A 24,364-nucleotide genomic window follows, 5' to 3' on the forward strand; every position below is an offset into this window, starting at 1 on the left:
ACTACCGCACATGCACGCTGTCCGGTCGCTACGTAGCGACCGAGCTTTCGTTCGGCTCGGTTGCTACGTAGCGACCGAGCTCGAGCCGAAGTTCAGTCGCTACGTTGCGACCTAGCTCGAGCCGAAGCTCGGTCACTACGTAGCGACCGAGCGTTCATTCCGCTCGGTTGCTACGTAGCGACCGAGCTCGAGCCGAAGCTCGGTCACTACGTAGCGACCGAGCGTTCATTCCGCTCGGTTGCTACGTAGCGACCGAGCGGAACGGACGCTCGGTCGCTACGTAGCGACCGAGCGTCCGTTCCGCTCGGTCGCTACGTAGCAACCGAGCTCTTCCGAAACGTCGATTCGGCAATTAGTCCATGCATCCTCGTCTACCCTTCGATGCTATCTCCCGAAGACCGTAGCAAACCCATTTCATGTTTCCCGCCATTCTAAGTCATCGATCAAACTTTACGGTAAAAACCGCGGAAAGTTCGTTCTTTATCGAAAGAAGCCATAATAAACGCTTCGAGTCATAAGACGGCCCAAAGGGACCTAAGACATGACTCAAGGCCTAACTTACGATTTCTTAACCGACAGCCCGTAAGCCGCATGGCGGTTTACGCTTAGTTCGCAAGGAAAGATAAATGTCAAGTTTCCGCAGATAAATACAAAATTTTGAAGATAATTACGAAGATTGGAAAAAATAGAATATCTCCATTTTTACGCTATGACGGCTTAAGGGCAGGAGAGGAAAAGCACAAACCGACCTAGGAGCCAGTATATAAGGAGCCCTAGGCGAGAAGCATGAGATGGACTTTTTCAGAGCAAACTTAGCACTTAGAGCAATTAGGCAACTTTCCGTTTTTGTTATTTCGAACTGCGACTCAACCAGGTTTTGCAGTCTTAGGTTGTTAGAACTAGGAATCTCGCCGACATCTCTCATAGCCGAGGCTTCTACCTTGTTGTAACGCTCATACGCGAATTCGGAATAAAACTCCTTTTGCTCTCTTTTACGATTTCTTATTTATTTCCGTCTTTACTTGCTTGTTCTGATTGCTTGGCGTGTGGTTTAACAGATATCCGAGACCTATGAGAAATTAGGGTTTTTCTAACTTTCCTAATTTAAACGGAAATCGACAGTGCAAACTTCGGTTCCCACAATAAACATGACGGCCATACCACTATGTGACTCAATCGGTGAAGAGATTGTTGATAATAACAACACCAACACAGGAATGGTCGTGCCCCGAGGCATGAACGGCTTGTAAGACCATGCATGCGACATAAACTGAAAAAAAAATTTGTCACATAGGTGAAAGACCGTGGAATAGCCAAATCCAGACACACAATATTGAAGGAAATAAAAATTGGTGCCACAAATGAAACTCCAGCATGGAATTACAAACACCTCGTGGACATGTGCGAGAAGGTTGGAACGCATGTCCCTCATCGAACGAAGCTGAGCACCAATCCTATCCACCTTTGCCAACATCTTGAACTTCACACACCATATGTCTTGTGAAATAGTAGATTTTCCTTTAAGTTCCCACCTTTGGTGGGAAACAACAAGGCAGCAACGATGTACACGTACTCGTCTTGGCAAACACATGGCTCTCTTCCACCTTCCCATGTATCTTGCAGCTAAAACAAATATATTCATTTGTTGAATCAACATGTCGAAACATATAAGACGAAACTCCCATCGCATACACTTTCCACGAAACACAACTCAGATGTTGTTTCCAGTGACCACTTTTGCTCTGAGTAGGATCGGGTGGCTTGCTCTTCCTCTGTCGACAATCTCTTGAAAAATAAAATCCCACTTGTTTCTCATAATCGAGAAATTTCACCATGCCATAACAAGGTAAAACTACCGACTCATCCTTTTCCCACAAAGCATAATTTATGCTTTGCTTTTCTAGGTCTGATTCGAGATCTTCCTTCTCTTTGATTTTAAACGCAAAACCCGAAATAATTGTGGCAAATTCAGCTTGTGCAAGTTCTATGGTCTCATCATCAGACTCATCGTAAATTGGATCGCCGATCCAATTCTTGAGGATGTCCTTTGATGTGTGTTCTTCCTCATCAAAAACAGCATCATCATCATTGTATTTCTCGTATTTGTCATATATTGGACCATGAGATGTGAAAAATTTCTCGTTGTCTTCCTTCGTAAGGAAAACATCATCGTCATTGTCATACTCATCATCGTCGAATTTGTCGTTGATATCATCATGTTCCTCGCGTCCATGGCAAGTTGTAGGGGCCGCTCTTTGCTTTATTAAATTAGTAAAGGCAGTAACAACAACCGTGACTTGAGCTTGAATTTCGTTGATAGATTGTTGAGTAGCTGGGATGTCGTTATCAGGTTGTTGCTGAAAACGGCGAGTATAAACCATCGTAGCGGTTGAGAAAGTTTTGGAGCGTAGCAGAGCTCTGATGCCAACCTAGCACAGCGTACGAATGGACGAACAGTCAATCTATAAACTTTAGGGTTCTTCAAGACTTGTTCTTGGATCGATCAAGAGTTTGTTTCGATAACTTCTTGAGACCAACTTCCTGTTGGATGAACTGAATCAAATCAAATCAAAATGTATCTAAAAGAAGACGGTTAGAGTCGTTTATATAGCTATTCTCATCGACAAACCCTAAGGGAATATGAAACTTAAGACTAAAGCAAAAAGAAAATAAAGTATCATTATCTTTAAAATAAATAATACATAAAACAAATTCCTTTTAGCAATATGACTTGAATCCTTTGATGTCATTACGTTGGCGCCAAACTTAGGGATGCCGCTGCATCATTCACGGTCTCTTACGGTGCTCTTCTTCCTCTCAAACCAAATCCATTTCAACGGTTACGTTTCTTCTGGCCTCGTCCGAAATTCGTCACCTTCCAAAACCAGTACCAGTCAAGCGACCACGACCACCAACTTCAGAAATCGATTTTCCATCTGACCCTCCGCCTCTCCCGCCGGCTACTCCTAAGCCAAGCACCATCCAACATTCGATGGATTTTCCAAGGCCTTGCATTATAAAGCCCCCACCTTCAAGTCCTTTCATTACCAAAAAAACAAAAAAAAAAAAAAAAAAAAACCTATGTCTTCGTTAAAGGGGTACGTCTCCATTCTCAAAAGCTTTCTTAAATGGATATGTGTGCATGTGTGTGTCCGCACGCGCGCGAGTGTGGAGTGTATGTTTACCATCATATTTTGCTGGTTTATTTTCTTGATCTTGAGATTCCATCGTAAATATAATTTACTGGAAGACCATAGTCCAGTGGTTTGAGTAAGAGTTTATTAATGCTTCTACACCAGAAAGTCTGGGGTTTAAATCCCATAAAACGCAAACTATGGAGAAAATGAATTACAAGAAATCTTCAGCATAGTGCATAGCGTATCATCGAACAAGGATCTCATAGGCGGGCTCGAAGTGATGCAGCCAGACGTGCATTCTGATATGATGGTGAAATTATCGACTGTAAAATCATCTATGTAATATTTCTCATCGTTGTAATAACATAATTAATCAGACACGTTAAAAATATATATATATATATATATATATATAATTTACTTTTCTTCACGCGAATTAGATTAGTAATTTTTATAATATTAAAATTCAATGTACCCTTATCGAATCTTTTGCTACTCAGCAAATTTATTTTTCATTAATTTTAGAATTCTACTAGTGGGACGATGATAAAGTTATCAGGTTTCAACCAACTGAACCTTTTTTCTTTTGCCTCAAACAAATATTCTACTATTTAAGCTTGAGTTCGTCTGGGTAACCAGATAGGAAAAAAGCAACTAATAAACTCGAATTCCCTATAAAAAGATTTTGCAGTTCTAGCTAAAAGACTAGAAACTCCATTCTGTCTTCGAATAATATGGCAAATCTTGAAATCTTGGAATCTTAATTGTAGAGTTCTTATCTCTTTCAGTTCTGTTGAGAAGTTTGGCCCTCCTTCGGGTTTTCTAATCATGTTAATCATGTCCATGCAGTCTGTTACAAAATTATGATATGTTGAGACATTTAACATATTCTCCATTGCCCAAGTAAGTGCTTCTAGTACTGAATATAGAACTGATTTTCTTCTTTTTGAATTCTGCTTTCCTATTAATTGGTTGTTTCTCGAGGTATCTTCCTAAATCCAACCACATCCACTAAATTGAAATGTGGAAGACCATGATCCATCCACTAAGCAGATGTTTTCCAAGTATATGGCTTGGGATCCACTATTACGTGATGTCTGAGGTGTTGAAGGAACAAACTCATTTTCTGAAAACTAAGCTCGACATTCTCCTTTTCCAGAACGTATCAGTTCCAGCGGATCCCTATCAATTCGTCTGAAGAGTTTGTCGTTCCGAGCTTTCCATAAGTACTTGATTATCTACAAATATGGATCCATATCCATTTCTGGATCCTTAAAATTGCTCTTTCTCCAAAACATGTACCCAACTGAACTTCTTAATTACGCAATAATCACAAAAATATTATTGTTGGGATAGATCCACAACACTAGTACATTATATTATACTACTAAACATAAAGAAAAAGGTTAAGTTTCAGAGTAATGGACTGGAAACATATATATGAAAACATGATAAATGATGATATGCTAGGGATCTAGTAATTAAACTGTCTGATACACAAAACACGAATATAAAGCTTTTTTACTGTCACTCCAACTATTATGTTTTAAAAATAAAAGTAAATGATCAAGCAACTTTATCCAAGTAAATCAAGTAACTTTCTCTCTTTCTTTCTCTCTAAATACAACTTTTCTGATTGCCTTCACCTCTCTACCGCATGTACTTATGTTGGTGGTGTGAGAGGACTTTTATGTTTTCTTTAGAACATGTTTCACCTTTTTTTTGGTTTTCTGATTTGATTACTGTTGGGCTTTTTAAAGTCCATGTCCAAATAATTCGCGAATGATTAGTACGATGTTATCCATTTTGGGTCTAAGAGGCAAAACCGAATGAATTTGCACTACAAGAAAACAGCTAGTTTCTTACGGACTATTTCGTCGGAATAAGCCATCTCTAACGGATTTCCGACAAAAAGAGTCGTCGGTTTAATTTCGTCGGAATTTCGTCGAAATTTCCGATGAAATCCGACGGACATATTTTTGACAAAATTCCGACAGACAGAATTCCGACGGACAGAATTCCGACGAAATTCCGACAGACAGATTCCGACGGACTTTATAAATTATTTAAAAAAAATAAAATAGATTTTATTTAAATATTTTATAATAAATATTATTAATTCATTAAATATATATAAAATTTTAAAATTAGAAAAACTTTTTTATAATATAATTATTATTTTTTAAATCATTTATAATAAATATTTTTTATTCTTTATATATATATAATTAAAATTAGAAAAAACGTTTTTGTAGTATAATTGTTTTTAAAATCCTTTATAATAAATGTTTTTATAATTTTTTTAAAAGATAAAACGGTTTATAAATTGAAAATATTTTAAAACAAAGAGAAAACGTTTTTTTTTTTTAATTTTTAAAAACTTTTTGTGATTGAAACCTTTTTCTAATAACTGAAAAACATTTTAGTTAAATCTAAAAAAATAACACAAAAACATTTTATAGATTGAAAAGGTTTTTAAAAAGGTGAAAAAGGTTTTGATAAATTTTAGAAACCAGAAAACGTTTTTTAAATTATAACAAACTTAAAAAAAATTTATAAACTTAAAATGTTTTATAAAAAGCTTAAAACGTTATATAAAATTATAAAAACATTTTGAAACAATAAAAGATAATAAAAACTTGAAAACATTATATATATATTTTAAATAAAACTTTTCAATAATTATAAATACACCAAAAAGTTTTTATAAAAATATTTAACATATAATTTCTAAAATTTACAAATCTAACATCTAAAAGTTTCAATCTACATACAAAACAACAACCTAAAACAAAATCTAACAACATATAACTCCTAAAACTATCAATTCTATCCTAAATCTTCAGATTCAAAACCTAAAATCCACAAATCTAACATTCCAAACCTAAAAAAATGTAATCTAAAGAGGGGTTTAGATGACTTACATGATTGGGGAAGAGATTTGGAGGATTTGGGGTCGGAATAGTAGATTTGTGAGAGAGAGAGAGAGAGAGAGAGAGAGAGAGAGAGAGAGAGAAGTAAGACCGCGAAGATTGCAGAGGAGAAGAGAAAAAAAATGAGGAAGAAGAAGAAGGGTCGGCTTATGTATTAAAAATAAACCGACGGACAGCTTCCATCAGAATTCGGTTGGTTCTATTTTAAGTGGTTAACCAAATACATTTCGTGAATTTTCTTCCCAGGTAAAGTGAAAAATTCAGACGAAATTCCGACGAAACATGTCCGTCACAATAATTTCGTCGGAATTCCGTCGGAATGTTTTGAGAATATCGACAAAGGAAGCCTCGAGAAACTATGAGTTTCTGCATGTCTTTTGATTGGTCGGAGTTAGAGTCCGTCGGAATTTCGTCGGTATTTTCCGTCGGAATTTCGTCGGTATTTTCCGTCGGAATTTCATCGGAATTTTCGGCGGATTTCAGATGGAATTCCGAGAAATAAGAATTTGGGGTTTCAAAACAACAATCTAATGATCACATGCAAATCTTTGATAGTATGTAAATGATTTATAAGAGGTTTAACTAAAATAATTACTTGTTTCACTCGATATTATACAAAATCAAAATCTAGTCTTATATTACCGTAATATATTTGTATAAGTATATAAGTGTTATTGGAGGATGTTACAAATACGTTGATATGTATAATACGTTGAAAAACTTTAACGGTGTGAACTATTTTCATATTATAAATTTATATAAGTGTTATTTGGATATTTTAAGTATCCAATTATACATTTATAATAACTTTGTAAATCTAAAATCTGTTTCGTCGGAAATTCGTTGGAATATTCCGACGACATTCCGATGAAAGTCAAAACTTGTCGGAATTCCGTCGGAATATTTCGATGGGATTCCGACGAACCTCAAATTCGAACTTCAAATCCCTATCGAAACCCCAAAATTATAATATTATGTCGGAATTTTGTCGGATATTTCCGACGACCTTACTTTCGTCGGTATTTCGTTGGAAATTACCGACGAAAAATCGACGAACATGAAATTATATGTTTCGTCAGTATTTCGTCGGAATTTCGTCAAAGAAAACCGACGAAAATATTGTCCATCGGAATGTCCGTCAAAATGTAGCGTGTTTTCTTGTAGTGTTGGTTTTGGTTTCCTTCCTAAAATATTTCGTACTAATTAGAGTTGGACATCCTATTATATATTAGATATTATTTGTCTAAACTTCTAATGTGAGACTTTGTTTGCATTCACATCAAACTTCCTCTTAAACCAAGTACCACACCACACAAACCCTTTTCCTCCAACCTCCAGTGAAACCTACCGGCGTAATCACCAAAATTAATTTTCACCTAACTCTTGTTATACCATTAGGATTTATTCACCTAACCCTTGCAGAGCACCATTAGGAAATTCACCACCTAATCCTTGCAGCACTGTTAGGAATATCCACCTAATCTTTGTATTGTCGTTAGGGAAAGACTTTCAACATAAGTCTTTGGCATCCCTAATCGCAAAGTTTCCTTGAGGATTCTCCTTCCACAACTGAAGCGTCCGGTATTTTTTGATTGGTCTCTGCCACATACAATGATCGTCATCCTCGAATTTAAAGGGTATTTTGGTCTTCATGCAGTTTTTTGTCATCTCGGCTCTGATACTAATTGTTGGACTTTTTCAAGCCTATATCCAACTCACTCGCCAACGATTAGTACGATAATGTTCACTTTGGACCTAAGAGACAAGTCCACATGGATTTGGTTTTGGCTTCTTTCTCAAAAAGTCTCATAGTAATAAGAGTTGGATATCCTATTATATACTAGACATTATTTGTTTACACTTTCAATGCGGGACTTTCTTGCATTCACAACAATTTGACTGTTTGTTTTTCTTTGGGCGGATTGAGGAGTGGATGAACCGACACGTAGCGGCGGAGTAATGGATGGTCTTGATGGTCTCATAGATGTGAGATCTTGGATATGTGTGATCTCTAGCGAAGATCCCGTATAGGGACAACAAGGGAGATGTGTCTCATATAGATTTGCTTTTTGAGGAAGGGAGAAGACGCTCTGTTGTGCTGCCGCAGTATGTTTTGGCGGGTTTGTATGGTTGGTCAAGGTGGGTTAGTTGTGAATGCTTCTCTCGTCATTTCTCAACAGCTTTTGGTAGGTTGCCAGATGAATTTTTAAGATGTGTTTCCCGGGGTTGTATGAAGTTGTCGTCCAAGTTACCTTCTTTGACAGGGGAGGGTTCCGAGAAGAATCGTCAGCCGAGTTTAATCCGTTTAATTCCTGTTTTTATTCAATTAATTTATATAAAACTATTTACAATGGAAGATTTATCAACTGTTGATAAATATTAACAACTGTTGATAAGCTTACAATGGTTTGTTGTAAAAGTAAAATACATTATGTGCCAAAGTGTTGAAACTTATAAAGATAGTTGAAAACAAAACATGGGTCCTTCTTATATGACGTGAAAAATGATGATTGGACCAAAATATTAAGTTTGTCTCTCAAATTTTAATTGCAACGCAAATAGATGGATGAAGACAAGTGTAAGAAACTGATTGGACGCTCTTATTTTCTAACTTTTTTTATCTCAATTATTAAACATCAATTATTGTATATAATTATATATATATATATAAGTTATTTTTTTTTATCAAAATTCATCATTTTTCATACTCTATAAATTGAGACTTGTTTCATTTCATTTAGACACAAAAAAACTCATTATTAACTATATATTTGCTTTAGCTCTTACTAAAATTTTGATTTAGCATTAAACATCCTTTTAGTGAAATATTAATATATAAAATAATAACAAAAACAAAAACAAAAATAATTTTATAAATTTAATTAGTTTTTAATTATTTGATTTAATTTCAAATGATATTTTTTATTAATAATATGTAATCACAAAAATATAAAATAAAATAAAAGTATGAATAAAATTAGTGAGATAGGGTGTTGTAAATTTTTTTAAAACAAAACCATTGTAGAAAATAAAAATTGAGTGGGTGTTGAATTGTAATGTGGAAAAAAGAGAAAAAAATGTGTATATCTACAATTGTTCTATTATTCTACACTCATCTTTTACTTTTTGTTTTCATTACACATCACTTTATTCTTCTTCCACATCATCATTCAACACTCATTATCTTTTATACCACACATTGTTTTTGTGTTTGAAAATTCAACACCCTAAATTTTTTTCCATTTTTATGTTTTTGTTTTATAAATACATATCAACAACAAATTAATCTGAATAAAAATTAGTTTTTCTTATAAATACAAATATTTCTCATTTTCAGTTTTGAGTTATAAAATTTTGTTTTGATCTATTTTGTTTTTATTTATATAAATAGGAGTCAATTTGTAAATAGTATCAATATTATAGTAAAATTATTTATGTATCCAAATCAAATAAACCAAGTTTCTATTTATATAGTACAAAAATGATAAATTTTGATATAAAAATAATTTGTAAAAAACTTATTACACGATAATTCATTTGAAACAGTGAGGGTGAATATAAATAACTCCAACAACCAATTAGAATTTAACAGTTATATTATTCTATATTTATTATTTTATTTTTTTTAAGTCTCAGACCTTCAGGCGAGTGTGGAACATACCATAGAGTTTGATTGGTCAATATTTTTAATGTGGATCCTACTTTTTTGTTTTAAGTAGTTGAATCTTTTCAACTAAGTATAATCCACGTTCTTTTTTTTTCTTCTTTCAATACCATCACTGTAAGCTTTAAACAGTTGAATTATTTTTTTAACTGGTTCAATCTACATAGTGTAAGAGAGAATATGATGTGGAGTAAAAATATGATGTCGTAAACATGTAACCAATGTACATATTCTAACTATTAAATTATGGTTTGGGTCAATTAATAAATTATTTATAAAACCCAAGACAATCATATTTTGTTGGTTTCTGTAGGAAGGAAACACTCGTTAAAGTATGAATCTGAGGTATTGTTTGTATAATTTTTGGGTTTTCTGTTTTAACGAGGCGGGTCTTGGTCATCGCTTCGGACCTTTGGATGAAACATGCATCTCTTCAATTTAGTTCGGGTATTAATCAGAGTACAAATACCATAGCCAACACATATTACATGTTTGTGCTCCATGCAAAAATATTTCTTTCAATTCGAGACAATAATTATATGATTGCATCCTTAAACGATGATTTTTTTCATTCTCATGCACTATCTCACTTTTAGAACATCTCTAATATTACTCTATTTTCACCTACAAACACGCCTTTAGAGACAAATCTTCTCCAGGGGTGCTCTATATCCTACTCCAAAAATAAAAATCTATATCTTACTTTAAATTTAGATTAAAACTTTTTCTATTTTTATATTATAATTTTTATATACAGAACAATATTTTCACTTTATATGTTTTCTTTTTATATCTGAACAAAAGTATATATTTGGGTAGTCTAATAAATTTGTCACAAGGTATCTAAGAACTTGTTATATTGCATAAACATTTGTGGCAAGTTTAGACATCTTAACCTCTAAACATTGAGTTAATAAGTCTAATGAAGTTATCAGAAGATTTTTAGTGTGAAGAATGTTTTTTTTTATATTTCCTCTCTTCTTGTGCGACCGTTTAGGAGATAAGGTTTTCCCAAACCCTAGATCCGCCGTCGGTGGGCATCACGCCTCACCGCCGAGAACTCTTCGCCCCCCCCCCCTCTTCTGGTTATCTCTCTCGTTTCATGTTGCCATGCTTCCCAAGAAAAATAAACATCGTCCGCCTTTTGCTCGATCTTTTAAGCTGGCCTTAGCCATGAGGAAGAACAAGTCCTTCTCTCTCACCAATCTCTCCGATGTCGGCGTAGCAGCAATTGGGGCCACGGTTCCTTCGACAAGTTCATCTCTAGCTTTAGGCTCGGGTTCAGCGGTTTTGGGCCCAATCAACCTAGCTTCTCCTTCCGGTGCTCCGGTTGGTAATGGTCTTCTGGTCGAAGGGGCTGCTGCTCCTAAGACATTATCTCCTCTTCTTCCTTCGGGTGAGGATGGAAAATCTACTGGTGTTGCTGGATCTGTGCCCTGCAATCAGGAATTGAAAGTACATAATTTTAAGTCTCATGGGGTTGCAGTCGACCAGGGTATGAACTACGCCGCTATGCTTAAAAGCTCAGCTCAACTTCAGAAATTGGGTACCCCTTCGGAACATATCACTGGTGCCCCTTTTGTTCTCATTCCAGATGAAAATATTGAAGCTGCGAAACTAGAATTCAAGGATTTTATCTATGCTCGCTTCCATGGTGAATATCCGTCGATGGGGAAGATCATTGGAGTGGTTAATGCTGTCTGGGCAAAGTCAGGACCAAGAATTTATGTTCACAACATAAGTCATGGCATGTACCTTCTTCGTGTCACTAATCCAAGGACACGAGAGGTCTTGTTGTCTCGTACTTGCTGGAATATCGGAGGTCTTCCCATGTTTGTAGCTCCTTGGGCTCCTGATTTCTCTCCTGATGAGGCTCCCCTATCCAGTGCTGTGGTCCCCGTTGAACTGCGAAATGTTCCTTACTTGTTGTTTAATCAAGAGAGTCTGAGCCGTCTTGCAACGGCGATAGGTAAGCCTGACTCTTTGGCTCCAGAAACAGAACGTAAGGAGAATTTCGAAGTAGCAAAACTGTATGTGAAAGTTGATCTTACAGCTCCTCTTCCAGATACCATAGTCTCAGGCTTCTCTAACGGCAGAGAAGTTCAGATTGCTGTCTCTTACCCTTGGCTCCCAATAAAGTGCGATAAGTGTATGAAGTTTGGCCACAAACCAGATATATGTCCTATTGGCACTAAGGCGAGATCTATTGTGCAAATGGTTCCTGGAAATTCAACATTTGAAGCTCCTCGCAGAAGGTCTCAGTCCAGACCAGGCCGCACCCGTCCTAAAAAAGAAAAGAGAGTGGTGGGTCGTTATGTTCCTATTGTCACCGGCTCTGAAGATGCGAACAGTGAGTCTTTGGATGATATGAGTGCAGAGTCTAATAAGGCCCTACAGGTTCCTAACGGTGAAGTGGAAATTCAACAGCTTCCTCCTGCTGGTGAAGCCAACGTTGGGAATCTCTCTAGCAATGCGGCTTCGGATGAGGGCGCTTTGGAAGAAGGTGAAATTGTAGAGGTTGTTGTAGATGTTCCTGGTCAGTCTTCTACGGTGGCTGAAGTTTCAGTGGATTCCAATGTCTCTCTACTGGAAGTTGACGATGCTCTGAAAGGAAAAGATATGGACATGCCTACTGAGACTAGTGAACCTACTGAAGATTCTGAAGGTCCCAAAGATGCTGAAGTTATTGAAATTTCTGTATCCTGTGCAGTAATAACAGTGAATGAAGGAAGTGGCAAGGCTGATGAGGTTGACTCTGGGTTGCAAGCTGCTGCTAGCTCTGCGAAGGAACCTTCTGATCACTATGTGGCGCCAGAGGGGAGCTCCCAGTATATTAGCAGTGACGTTCAACATGACTGTTTTGATTTGGCTGAGGAGCAGGATCAAGACAATCCTTTTTTCCTGGTTAAAAACAGGAAGAGTGGCCGTAAAACGCCATTAAATCTGTGATTATATTTTTTGCGTGGAATGTACGTGGACTGAACGGAAATAGATGGCATATGATGACCAAAGATTGGATTAATATCCATAGGCCACTTTTTGGAGCTTTTTTGGAGACTCATATCTTAGAGAGCAATAAAGAGAGGATTTTAGAAGCAATTCCAAGGGGTTGGAAGTATTTTGGGAACTTTTTGGAGCACGAAGCAGGAAGGATTGTAGTTGTTTGGGATCCAAGAGTTTCTACGTTTATCTACAACGCTACTGCTCAGTCTGTCTCATGCGGGGTAACTATCCTTTCGAAAAATATTACCTTTACCGTTACTTTTGTTTATGGCTTTAACTTGGAAGAGGAGCACATATGTTTATGGGATTCTTTGGTTCAGACTCACGAATCTACTCCAGTATCTACTTGTCCATGGTCTGTGGTGGGGGACTTTAATCAAATGTTGAGGACATCTCATCACTCGAACCACATAAATTGTCGAGTTGATGAATCAGGAATGGAGGATGCAAATCTTGGTCTCCAAGATGCCCAACTGTTTGAAGCTCAAGCTAAGGGAGTACCATATACCTGGCGGAATAGTCAAGATGATAATCAAATATCTACTAAGATCGACCACGCCTTCATCAACCAATCTTGGGTTTCGGCGTTTCCGGATTCATATGCAGAGTTTATGGATCCTTCGCAATCTGATCATGCACCTTGTCTCATTAGGATGCCTTCTTCAAGGAGAAGGGTTATCAAGCCCTTTAAATTTTTCCAGCACGTTGTTGATCATCCAGAGTATGCTGATACAGTGAATGCGGTTTGGAACTGTGACCAGATTACAAGAACCGACCAGTTCAAGCTTGTCCGATCCTTGAAGCTCTTAAAGAAGGACCTACGTCGTCTCAACAAGCGTCACTACAGTGGCATTTCTCAGAGAGTTAAGGATCAGAAGCTTCTTGTAGACGGTTTGCAGAGAGATTTGCTTACTCTGCCAAATGTGGCTACTGCTAGGGAGGAACATGCTGAGAGGAACAAGTTGAATGTGCTTCTTAAGGCCGAGGAGAAATTTTATAGACAGAAGTCTCGGGTTAGATGGGCTGATGTGGGAGACCGCAATACACCGTTTTATCATCGGATGGTGACCCAACACGCCTCTACAAATCACATTCATTTCTTAAAGGATGCAGAGGATCATATGTTTTTTGCGACAGACGACATCAAAGCTCACGCTGCTGCGTATTTTCAGGGTATTCTTGGCTCAACAGACCTTCCTCATTCTCCTGCCACAGTTGAGGACTTGCAAAATCTCTTGCCATTCCGGTGCTCTGAGTTGCAACAGAACTGTCTGAAGCGTGAGGTAACCGAGGCAGAGATAAAAGCTACAATATTTGCCATGCCTCTTGATAAGAGTCCAGGCCCGGATGGCTACTCTGTGGAGTTCATTAGGGCATCTTGAAATACAGTAGGACCTGACATTATCAAAGCTGTCCGTGAGTTTTTTCGAAATGTGAAGCTCCTAAAAGATATGAACACTACAGCTATTGCTTTGATCCCTATGAAACCATAAGCATGTTCTTTAGGGGATTATAGACCGATCAGCTGCTGCAATGTCGTTTACAAGATAATCTCGAAGATCATTGCGAACTGGCTTAAACCGATACTGACAAAGTGTGTTAGTCCTAATCAAGCGGCTGTTCTGAAGGGGCGTAGCCTGGGAGAAAATGTCCTCCTTGCTTCTGAGCTCATTAAAGACTAACAACGCCTCCTGCCACAAGAGCGCGATGATCAAAATTGATATACGCAAGGCATTTGATACGGTTTGTTGGGAGTTTGTGATCAAGATTCTGGAGGCACAACACTTTCCTCGTGCTTTCATATCATGGATAACAGAGTGTATCTCCTCTCCAAGGTTTTCTGTGGCCATCAATGGTGAACTAGCTGGGTTCTTCGAAGGGAAAAAAGGGCTGCGACAAGGCGATTGAATCTCGCCCTACTTATTTATTATGCTTATGGAAGTCCTTTCCCGTTTGCTTGACAGAGCTGAGTTGACAGGCGCTGTTAGACTCCACCCTCTGTGTGCGTCACCTAAGATTACTCACTTGTTGTTCGCCGATGATCTGCTGGTTTTTTCTGATGGCTCAAGAGTTTCTACTGACGGGATTAAAGATGTTATGAGCCTCTTCAAGAACTGGTCAGGTCTTGACACAAACCAGTCGAAATCAGAGATCTTTTATGGAGGTTACTCAGATGTGCAAGTTTCAGTGTTAAGTGATCTATCGGGTTTCAAACGAGGTGTGTTTCCTACAAGGTACCTAGGCTTACCTCTCAGTCCTAAGAAGATTTCTTGGGCTACCCTTTAGCCATTTCTTGACCGCATCACATCAAAAATGCATTCATGGACTGTAAAATATCTCTCTTTCGCTGGTAAGGTTCAGATGATATCGTCTGTCATTTATGGAATGGTTAATTTTTGGAGCTCAGTCTTTGTCTTACCCAAACGGTTCTATGAGAAAGTAGACTCTCTTTGTTCTGCTTTCTTGTGGAAAAATAGAACTACATCAGCAGCTGGAGCTCGTGTGTCCTGGAAAGATATTTGTAAACCAAAGAAGGAGGGTGGTTTGGGTTTAAGGAAGCTTGATGAGTTCGAGATGGTTTTCAGACTAAAGAGACTCTGGTTATTTTTCTCTGCTTCAGGATCCTTATGGGTCCCATGGCTGATCAACAATAGGTTCCAGGGTCAAAGTATATGGCTGGTAAATGACTCTCAAAGGTTCTGTAGGACAGTTAGGAGCATGCTTCAACTGCGTCAAGAGCTTCACTCCTTTCTCCGGTGCAGCATTGGAGATGGGAAAACAGCTTTGTTTTGGTATGATTATTGGACTGAGTTGGGTCCTCTATATCTTCTCTTCGGACCCCGTGGCCCCAGAGACCTTCGAATACCTCTTACTGCCACAGTCTCACAAGCTGTGAGCAATGGTTACTGGAATCTTCCTCCTGCGAGGTCAGATCATGCAGAAACACTTCAGGTAGTATTGTTGTCTACTCCTACTCCGTGTGAGGATAATGGCAATGATGTTTACTTGTGGAGAAATCAATCAGGAGGTTTTGGTAGTTCTTTTCGTTCAAGTGTAACTTGGGAACTGAATAGAACTCCGTCCCCAACTGTTCCGTGGCATTCCGTTGTTTGGTTCTGAGGTAATATTCCTAGGTGTTCTTTCATTGCTTGGACCGCTCTTCTCGCAAGACTTCCAACAAGGGATCGGTTACTATCTTGGGGCCTTCCAGTCCAGCAAACCTGTGTTGTTTGTGCTAATGCTCATGAAACGCATAACCATCTATTTTTTGAGTGCTTGTTTGCTGCTGGGATCTGGAGTCGCTTCTGTGGCAGGTTCTTGGCGTCTCCCCCAACATCTCTTCACTCGATCAACTCTCTTTGCTTGCAAATGCATGGACCTCACGCAGCCCCAACGGTCTTGGTGATGAAGCTACTCAGCCAGGTCATCATTTACCACTTATGGCGCGAACGTAATGCAAGGATCTTCACGAGTTCTCAGCTGTCTCAGGAGGCATTCTTCAGGGTGGTAGATCGCAGTATGCGCGACAGGTTGTTGTCTCTTACTCAAGTCTCCGATGCTTCTCCTTCCTTGCTTGAGCTCTACTTTTGGTTTGTTTCCCCCTTTAGTTAATGTATCTCCTTTTCGTATGTCTCTCTCTCTTTCTTTACTCTCTTTGTAATAAGTTGTGCTCCGCAACATTGAAAAACTCAGAAAATGGTATAAATCTTAACATTTACACAAAAAAAAAAAAAAAATCAGAATATAACTTGTTTTAGTCTAACGAGTGTTTCCTTCCTACAGAAACCAACAAAATATGATTGTCTTGGGTTTTATATTAAATATTCTTGGGACGAAGAACGACGAGCTGTCTTATCATTGTAGAGCCATTACGCTTATAGAGGGATTTTATATGACCTCATCGACATGGACCTAGAGAGAAATTTTATAGAGATAACATCCGAACTCATTTTTCTCTTTATAGACTTTGTGTGACAAGCTCGTCATGTTAGTGAGTCCATTTCGCTCTCAACCATCTTTCATTTATGTAATCCCCAGTTCGATTTACTTATAATAAACAAAATTTCCGACCTTATTTGTCTCTAAATAACTCATTAAATACTTAATGTAATTCCTCTTTCAACATTGTGTATAATTTATTTTATAAAATTACACATTTATATAACAATATAAAACAACTAATATTTGTTCTAGAAAATAAAACCTATTTATCTATCTATTATTATAAAGTATTGTTTATTTTCTTCTCCTTACGCCACGTCGGCAGCCACATCTATGTCGTATTGACACGTGTCCCGTGCGGATGATACTTCGCGTTTCATTTAATCCCGAGTGAGATGGGCTTTGATTGTTTGATGTGTGTTGGGCTTTTAGTTTTTACGCTGTGTCCGGCCCGGTAGAAGGATCTCGCACTCTAACCCTAATTCTTCTGTACCGAAGAAACGAGCTTAGTCTCTCTCCTTCGTACGGCGACGACTCCATGACGTCTTATCTTCCTCTCGCCATCTGAAACTGTCCGAGTAATGGCGTCGTGTTTAATCCATTGATTCACTCCCCCACGATGTCTTTTTTCAATGCTTTGTTTCGATCTACAAGGCAGTGTTTTTTCTGTATAAATATATGTGAGTATTTCTCTTCTTGGACTCCATCTTTGACCTTGCAAATTTCTTCAATTGATTCTTTTTGATTGATCATGATAAACTATTGTTTCGTGGATTTGTTTTTATATTGTATATGAGGGGCAGGAGAGTGTGTGAGCGCATTAGATATTGAGAGAGGAGAGAATGAATGGTGGTGGTGAGGTTGGAGCTTCATCGTTTTAGATTGGAAATTCTCTCAGGTATTTGGTGAAGGCAGTGCTGGCGAAGAAGTTCAAGAAGGTATCCTCTCATTGATTTACTTTCCCGTATTTTTCTTTGCATCTCTGTCTGTTTCTACTTTAACCCCCCCGCGTCAAATTGATTTGAGATTAGTTTTTAATCTAGATCAAGGTAACTACAGTTTTAATTTTGTGGGTAATTGTGAAGTTTTGGTTTTTGATCGAAATTTGTAAGTTTCACTGATATTTAGTGGTTTCTTTTTCTATTTTTTTTATTTTATTTTATGTTAGTGGTTTCTGTTTGTAAATTTATGCTATGTGATTACAACTAAACAAATTTTGCTTCTAAAGCCAATGATGTACGTTACGGCAATAGATTTGCTTCATACCTTTCTGCTTTGCCATGTCATAAAAATGTTTATATCTTTTGGGGCTGTGGTGTTTTTTCAACGTGTCCGAGAGGCATGGTGGTTGTGGTGTCTTAGTGTTTGTAACTCTGTAATTTGTAAAGGCACCAACTTAATCAAACTTATGGTCAACGCTTAAATTTCGTTTAGGAAACGGTCTCAGAATTTCGTACCATCCACTACGTAAATAGCGTATTCACAATACTCTTTTCACCTGCAGTTTGACGATATATTTTATTATTTATAGATAATCGGTGCTATGGTGAGCTGAATGTATTGGCAGTGAAACATGGGCAAGTTCCCGGAAATCTTAACCAGTTTGTCTTTTAGCAGGTCCAGAAGAAGCACAAATATGATGCTGTGAAACCGAAGAGACCATAAAAAGAAAGGATGAGGAAGATAGAAAGAAGACATGGAGAAATCAAAGAAATAACTTTTTATAAAAGGTAAAAACGCTTCTTTTGTTTGTTTCACAACCTAAAGGTTCAGACTGTTGCAGCATTTACCACTAAATATTCACTACTTATCATCACATTTTATGCAGTCTATAGTGCATGGAGTTATGTCAAATGATGTTGCTCGGTTATTGAATCTTAGTCACCACTACTCATTTGTGGGCTTACATGGCTTATCTCAGCCGAGAATATAGGAAAAGGTAATGTGTTTTATTATTTCATCGAAGTGAATGTCTCTCAACCTTATTAGTGGCTGGATACTCATAAGCAAGAAAAACTTATATTGAGTTTGTAAGCTTTGTTAGATGATGCTGGTCCATCCCGAAAAGTATGGAGAGTGAGAGAGTAGCTAGTTGAAGCTTATTGGCTGCCAAAACCAACATGGAGGTTTTGTGAGAGGTGGTTAAGGCAGAGGCCAAGCTGGTGGTGGCAAAGGGAATAAAGGTGGCCCAGAAATTGTGCCTAAAAGTGGGATTGAAAAATGGAAAAAGTTCTAACATGGTATTAGGAAGAACATGTAGACAACAATAGCTGAAAGATTGTTACAGTTGTGGATTATCAGGTGAACACGCTCCTATCTTTCTAGGAGCAGTCGGAGCTAAAGCTTTTGTTGTTCAGATTTGCAGTGATCTTTTTCATAATTCAGTGGCTACATGAGAGTGTTTCTGCTGAGTTAGAATTTAGAGTGCAACAAATGTACGATATGTGAAGGCTATTTTATTATGCGAGGAAGCAGGCCCGTCCCTGCCAGAAGGCAAGTAAAGCATATGCTTTAGGCCACAATATATAGAAGAAAAATTAAGGCCACATATCACCAAATATTAGCTAGGTTTAACAAGTTTGAATTGAGTTAGGATACCATAGTTCAATCCTCCTTTTGTCCAATATATTTTTTATTTTAACCATTTGATTCCTTTTTACACTTTTGTACTGGTTTGATGTTAGTGTATTGCTATATATTGTTGGTATTTATATAATAGGCCACACAATTTTTTTTGTGCTTTAGGCCACCCCAAATTATGGGACGGCATTGCGAGGAAGATGGGAATAATTCCATCTCCATCTGTAGCTTAACTCGCTTAACATTCAAGATTGTGGTTAGAGTTTTTTATCACCAAAAATCAAGTACAAACATGTTCCAAACGTGATTTACAAAATGTTCTTTCTGTTTACTAATACTTGAATATGTTTTTTAAATTGATATAAGATCGTTATCATTATGTTTGTGGTAAATATGTTTTATGAGGTCAATGTTAAAAATTATTCTCTAAAAATTAATCAGTATTGTTTTAGAAAATTCATCAATATCATATATAATTTACAGAAAAAATAATAAAATAAATAGTGAAAGCCGTTATAAAATAGTTAAAATTATTGCTACATATAATTAAGAATAAATTAAGCATTTTTAAAAAAAATTATAACAAAATTGTTTTTAATGGTAGAATAAGTATATTTTGTAAGTATTGTGAACAGAGTAAGGTTATAATATTTTATTTGATGTAATTTTTTTTAAAAAAATACTAAAATAAAAGGTTGAACCATAATTTTGATACTGATATGAAAAAAATATATACTTGCATAGTTCAACAAAAAAATGTAAGACAACCAGATAAAAAAACAAAAAGAAAATAACAAGAATGAAACTACATAACTTATACTAAAATAAATATATTAAAATATCTATATCTACATAATAAAAATAGAACAAAGCTTCATTAATATTCGTATTTGAAAATTTGGTTAACCCCAATGAAACTGAGGTCGAGTCTTTCACTATAAAAAGCAATCAATGAAAAAAATTATAAATCTGGAAAATTTCAAATATAATCATTTAAACTAAAAACAGATGTTAAAAGAAAATTTCAATATTGTAAACGAAGAAAATGTCAACGCATTGCCATGCAACCATCAGTGCATCGTTGATTGGTTTATATCAGATTTAAGCTACCCAACATGTCGAGATACGATACTTTAATATTATTATTTTCGGTTTACATGACTAATAATTAACCGACCTAATAAAAAAATTTACTCATGTATATTTACTTAATATATAATTACAAGTTTGTTTCTTTCTTCACTAGAATCTTTAGATTCATCCACCTCCAAACAATTACCAAAAATAATGTGATGGCACCCAAGAAAAAAAAAGAATCAAAACTACCTATCAAGATAGCATGATTTATTTAGTCTTCCAGTACAATAACACGTACATAATTTAACTAATATGTATATTTTCAAATAATAAAAAAATTATATTAAATATCTACTCTAACTATTTACATTATTTTCAAATTATCATCCCGCCCGTAGGATGGGCCGGCCCTAGTATATTTTATATATGTGGGGGCACTTGCCACACATTTAACAAGCTGGATATGCCCATGTCTAAAATTAGAAAAGCAAAAATAGTTAGATAAAACATAATTTTCTATAAGATTATTGATTGAGCACAGATCATTCTGACTAAATTGTTAGAGTAGTGATTTTTTTTTTCAGATACAGAGATTTAAGGCTCATCGAGCTATGAAAAATTGTTAAGTCGTCTCAAACTTAGAGCTGTTTGACTTCTCCTCTACGGAAGTTCGCAATTTTCCTTATATGGATATTTGATTTAATGTAATATATAGTGAACTGATGACTACATGAAACACACCGGCTCGCTCATCATCCACACACAGTTCTAAACATCGATGCAAAGCCTTTGAACCCATGTGACTCATTCACATGGCTTGCTTCATTTGCAGCCATTGGAAAATATATTTAGGGAGCAATGTACGTTAAATCTTATCATTCAAATCTCGGAAGTGATGAAATGACTAAAGTAATTTGTTCTTGTGTTCCATTTGACTAAGTATAAGCCAATTCCGTGTGCACGCAAACTTCAATCTGTGCCAAGATGGATTTAGTTTCAAATCGTCTTTAGTTGGAAGATATTTGTGAATTAATGTTCAATTTTGGCAGTTATTGAGCAAAAAGAAACTAGTATAGTGCCACTAAAAGTCTAAAACCTCTTTATCACAGACACCAAAAAAAGCTTCATGTTGTCACTCTCCAGGTTTTGTTATGGATACCATTTACAAAAAAAATGGGCTGACATCCACGACCTACTGATACAGAATTAGCGATCAACATTGGTAATTATTTGAGCTTCTTTTATCATACTTTGTGTAGTATTGTGGTGCTTGTCGCCACGCTTATTTATAACTGGCAGACATTTTCACCAACACTGAAAGATTTTTTTAATTTGCCTTTCTATCTTGATTGAAGAATATTGGATAGTTGATACTGAGTTAGGAACAAAATTAATCCCGATAATTTGGCCCTTGGGTTCAGCACAAATTAATAATGGTATTGTCACATGCAGAGATCCATGCATGTGAACTGTGGTTCTTTTTTTTTTTTTGGCAAAAGCATACTTGAATTAGAAAAAAAAAAATAAAGCGTTCGAAACTCATCCACAAGCCGGAGAGTGACAACATCTTATCCTTAATTCTATTTTATTTATCAAGTATCCAAATATAGGTATTGGAGTGCATGTAAGCGACTCAATTTGGCATAACCAGACAAATATGAAATACTTTCATACATAGATCATCATCAATCGATCGAGAGCTTGTGGTCGAATGGTAAGGCTTGGGATTTCACTACATTTCAGGTTCGATCCACCTGTTATGCGAAACTAAGTCACATTTTCTTGGTCACCCTACACAGATATGAGCTATTGCATTTCGGCCCATTTGAATACCCGGGAGAGGGACCGTGGGCTACACCTCCCACCTGGAGATTAGGTATGTATCTTTAATAGACCCGGATTTAACCATTTCCCTAGATCATCATCAATCACGGACTCCAGTCAATTACTTCTAGTGAAAAAGCTGTGTTCTTCGTAGCTGCGTGGAAAAAGTTCTAAAATACGTAAGGTATACTAATATGGCATGTTTTGCTTATTGGACAGTAGATAGTTTATGATTGTCTATATGTTTCGGTAGGTTTCTTGTTTTAAGTTTTGAAAATATAGGAAGGAAAATATTGGGAACCACATAATACTGACGTAAAAAAAATTCCACGCTAATTTAGGTTTACCGACAATTAATCATGTCGTAATTCTTTTTGTCTTAAATCAGTGGCTTGTGGAAAACATGTGATAGCAGTCTAACACTATATTAGCAGTTTAGCACTCGATGCTGCATTGCACTTGCACACTTCTGTAACTGTAACTGTAACTGTAATCTGTTATACCATGACGGTGTAACCGCAGCGGCTGCGGTTGCGGTTTTAAGCGGTTTTAAGAGATTTGTATGACTGGTACTACGGTCAGAAATGGTGCGTTTGCGGGATACTTATTACTGGTTAACCACCAAATACAATAGCGGTTAAATAATAAATTAACAATATTTACATTTTATATAATTATTAAAATATCAAACATCATAATATTATGATAAATATAAAAATTATATTTATAAAATTATATTTTTAATTTTTTAAAAATTATTGAAAATATTTTTATTTTAAAATTTACAATATGAAATATAATAATAGATATATTTTAATATTTCTATTATTTCAGTTTCAAATTTTTATTTTTATTTTTATTTTTGTATTTATATTGTTTTCAAAAAAAGAAGAAAAAAAAATTTACCCTCCCACAACCGCCCGCAGCCGCAAATGCTAGCTGGAACCAGCTTTTGAATTTAAGAGGTTAAGAGCGGTTTGAAACGGTTTAGAGCGCTTTACGTGATTTTTGCAAAACGCCAACAACTGCTACAAACCGCAAAAGCTGTATTTGCGAGTAGTAGCGGAGAAACCAGTCATGCCCTTTATATACTAACTAGATTTTGACCCGCACAACCGTGTGTGTATATATTCTCATGTTTATATACAAATATTTGTTTTACACATTTTTTTTTGTCAACCGTTTTACACAATTAATGTACATTTTGAATGTTACTCACATATTTAAATATTTTTATAATTATGTCAAATACAATAATTTTATAGTTTTCATGTTAAAAATTCAAATCATCACATATATATATATTGCTTTTTATTATATATTTGTCCTATTAAATTTGCGTTTGATTATTAAACTAATTTTTATGCATAAAATAACATATTTAAAAATTATTTTATATATAATTTATTATGATCGTAACCCGTGATTCAAAGCGTTAGATTTATTTAGCAATTTATTCATTTTATATAATAATTTACTATATATAAAAAATGTTTAGATAAGTTAACTTTTTATTCATGTATTATATAGTTTACTAATGTTAACCCGTTCTACCAACATATTATTTTTTAGCATAAATATTTTCTATTTATTAAAATAAATATATTAATTTTTCAATTTAAATAATTTTATCATATTTACTTCAATATAATGGTTTTATTTTAAAATGATAGATATTATTATAAAATAGATAAAATAGGATATAATTTTATTCTTTTCATTTTATAAAATATAGCTGAATATATATTAATGTATAATAACATTTCATTTCTAATTACGAAATTAGTGAAAATATTTATATTCAATTTTTAACAATTTGATCTTGTTATAACCTTTTTCAACAGATTTGTTAGAATTTATATATATATATATATATATATATATAAATTTAAAAATATCAAAAGAAATTATGATTAAAGTAGTTAAAAAATTATATATTATTAGCATTAAGGATATACATTTAATAAAAAATTAAATGATGGTCTAAATAAAAATATCACACAAAAAAGAAGTCATGACTTTTATTTTAATATAATATATATTTTTAAAATAGAAATAAATATTTATTTCTAACAAAATCTTTTCTACATGAGTCTGTGAATGTTTGTTGTAAAAAAACAAAAATCTTTTAAAAATATCAGTAAAGTATATTTTCAAATTAATCAATTTCATTTTTTAATTATGATTGAATATAATTAAAAAAA

General features: G+C 35.6%; 1 long non-coding RNA gene across 2 annotated transcripts; it reads left to right on the plus strand.

Moving 5' to 3' along the window:
* Nucleotides 1–17,159: 17,159 nt before the first annotated feature.
* LOC106307886 lies at nt 17,160–19,225 on the plus strand. Of its 2 annotated transcripts, XR_001263429.1 has the most exons (5): nt 17,161–17,359; nt 17,483–17,617; nt 18,297–18,409; nt 18,508–18,618; nt 18,724–19,225. It is a non-coding gene; the product is annotated as an uncharacterized LOC106307886 (long non-coding RNA). The 2 variants fall into 2 exon arrangements; XR_001263428.1 differs by having other exon boundaries at nt 17,160–17,617.
* Nucleotides 19,226–24,364: the final 5,139 nt, after the last annotated feature.

This window comes from Brassica oleracea, chromosome C8 (genome assembly GCF_000695525.1).
Source record: "Brassica oleracea var. oleracea cultivar TO1000 chromosome C8, BOL, whole genome shotgun sequence".
Lineage (NCBI taxonomy): Eukaryota > Viridiplantae > Streptophyta > Magnoliopsida > Brassicales > Brassicaceae > Brassica > Brassica oleracea.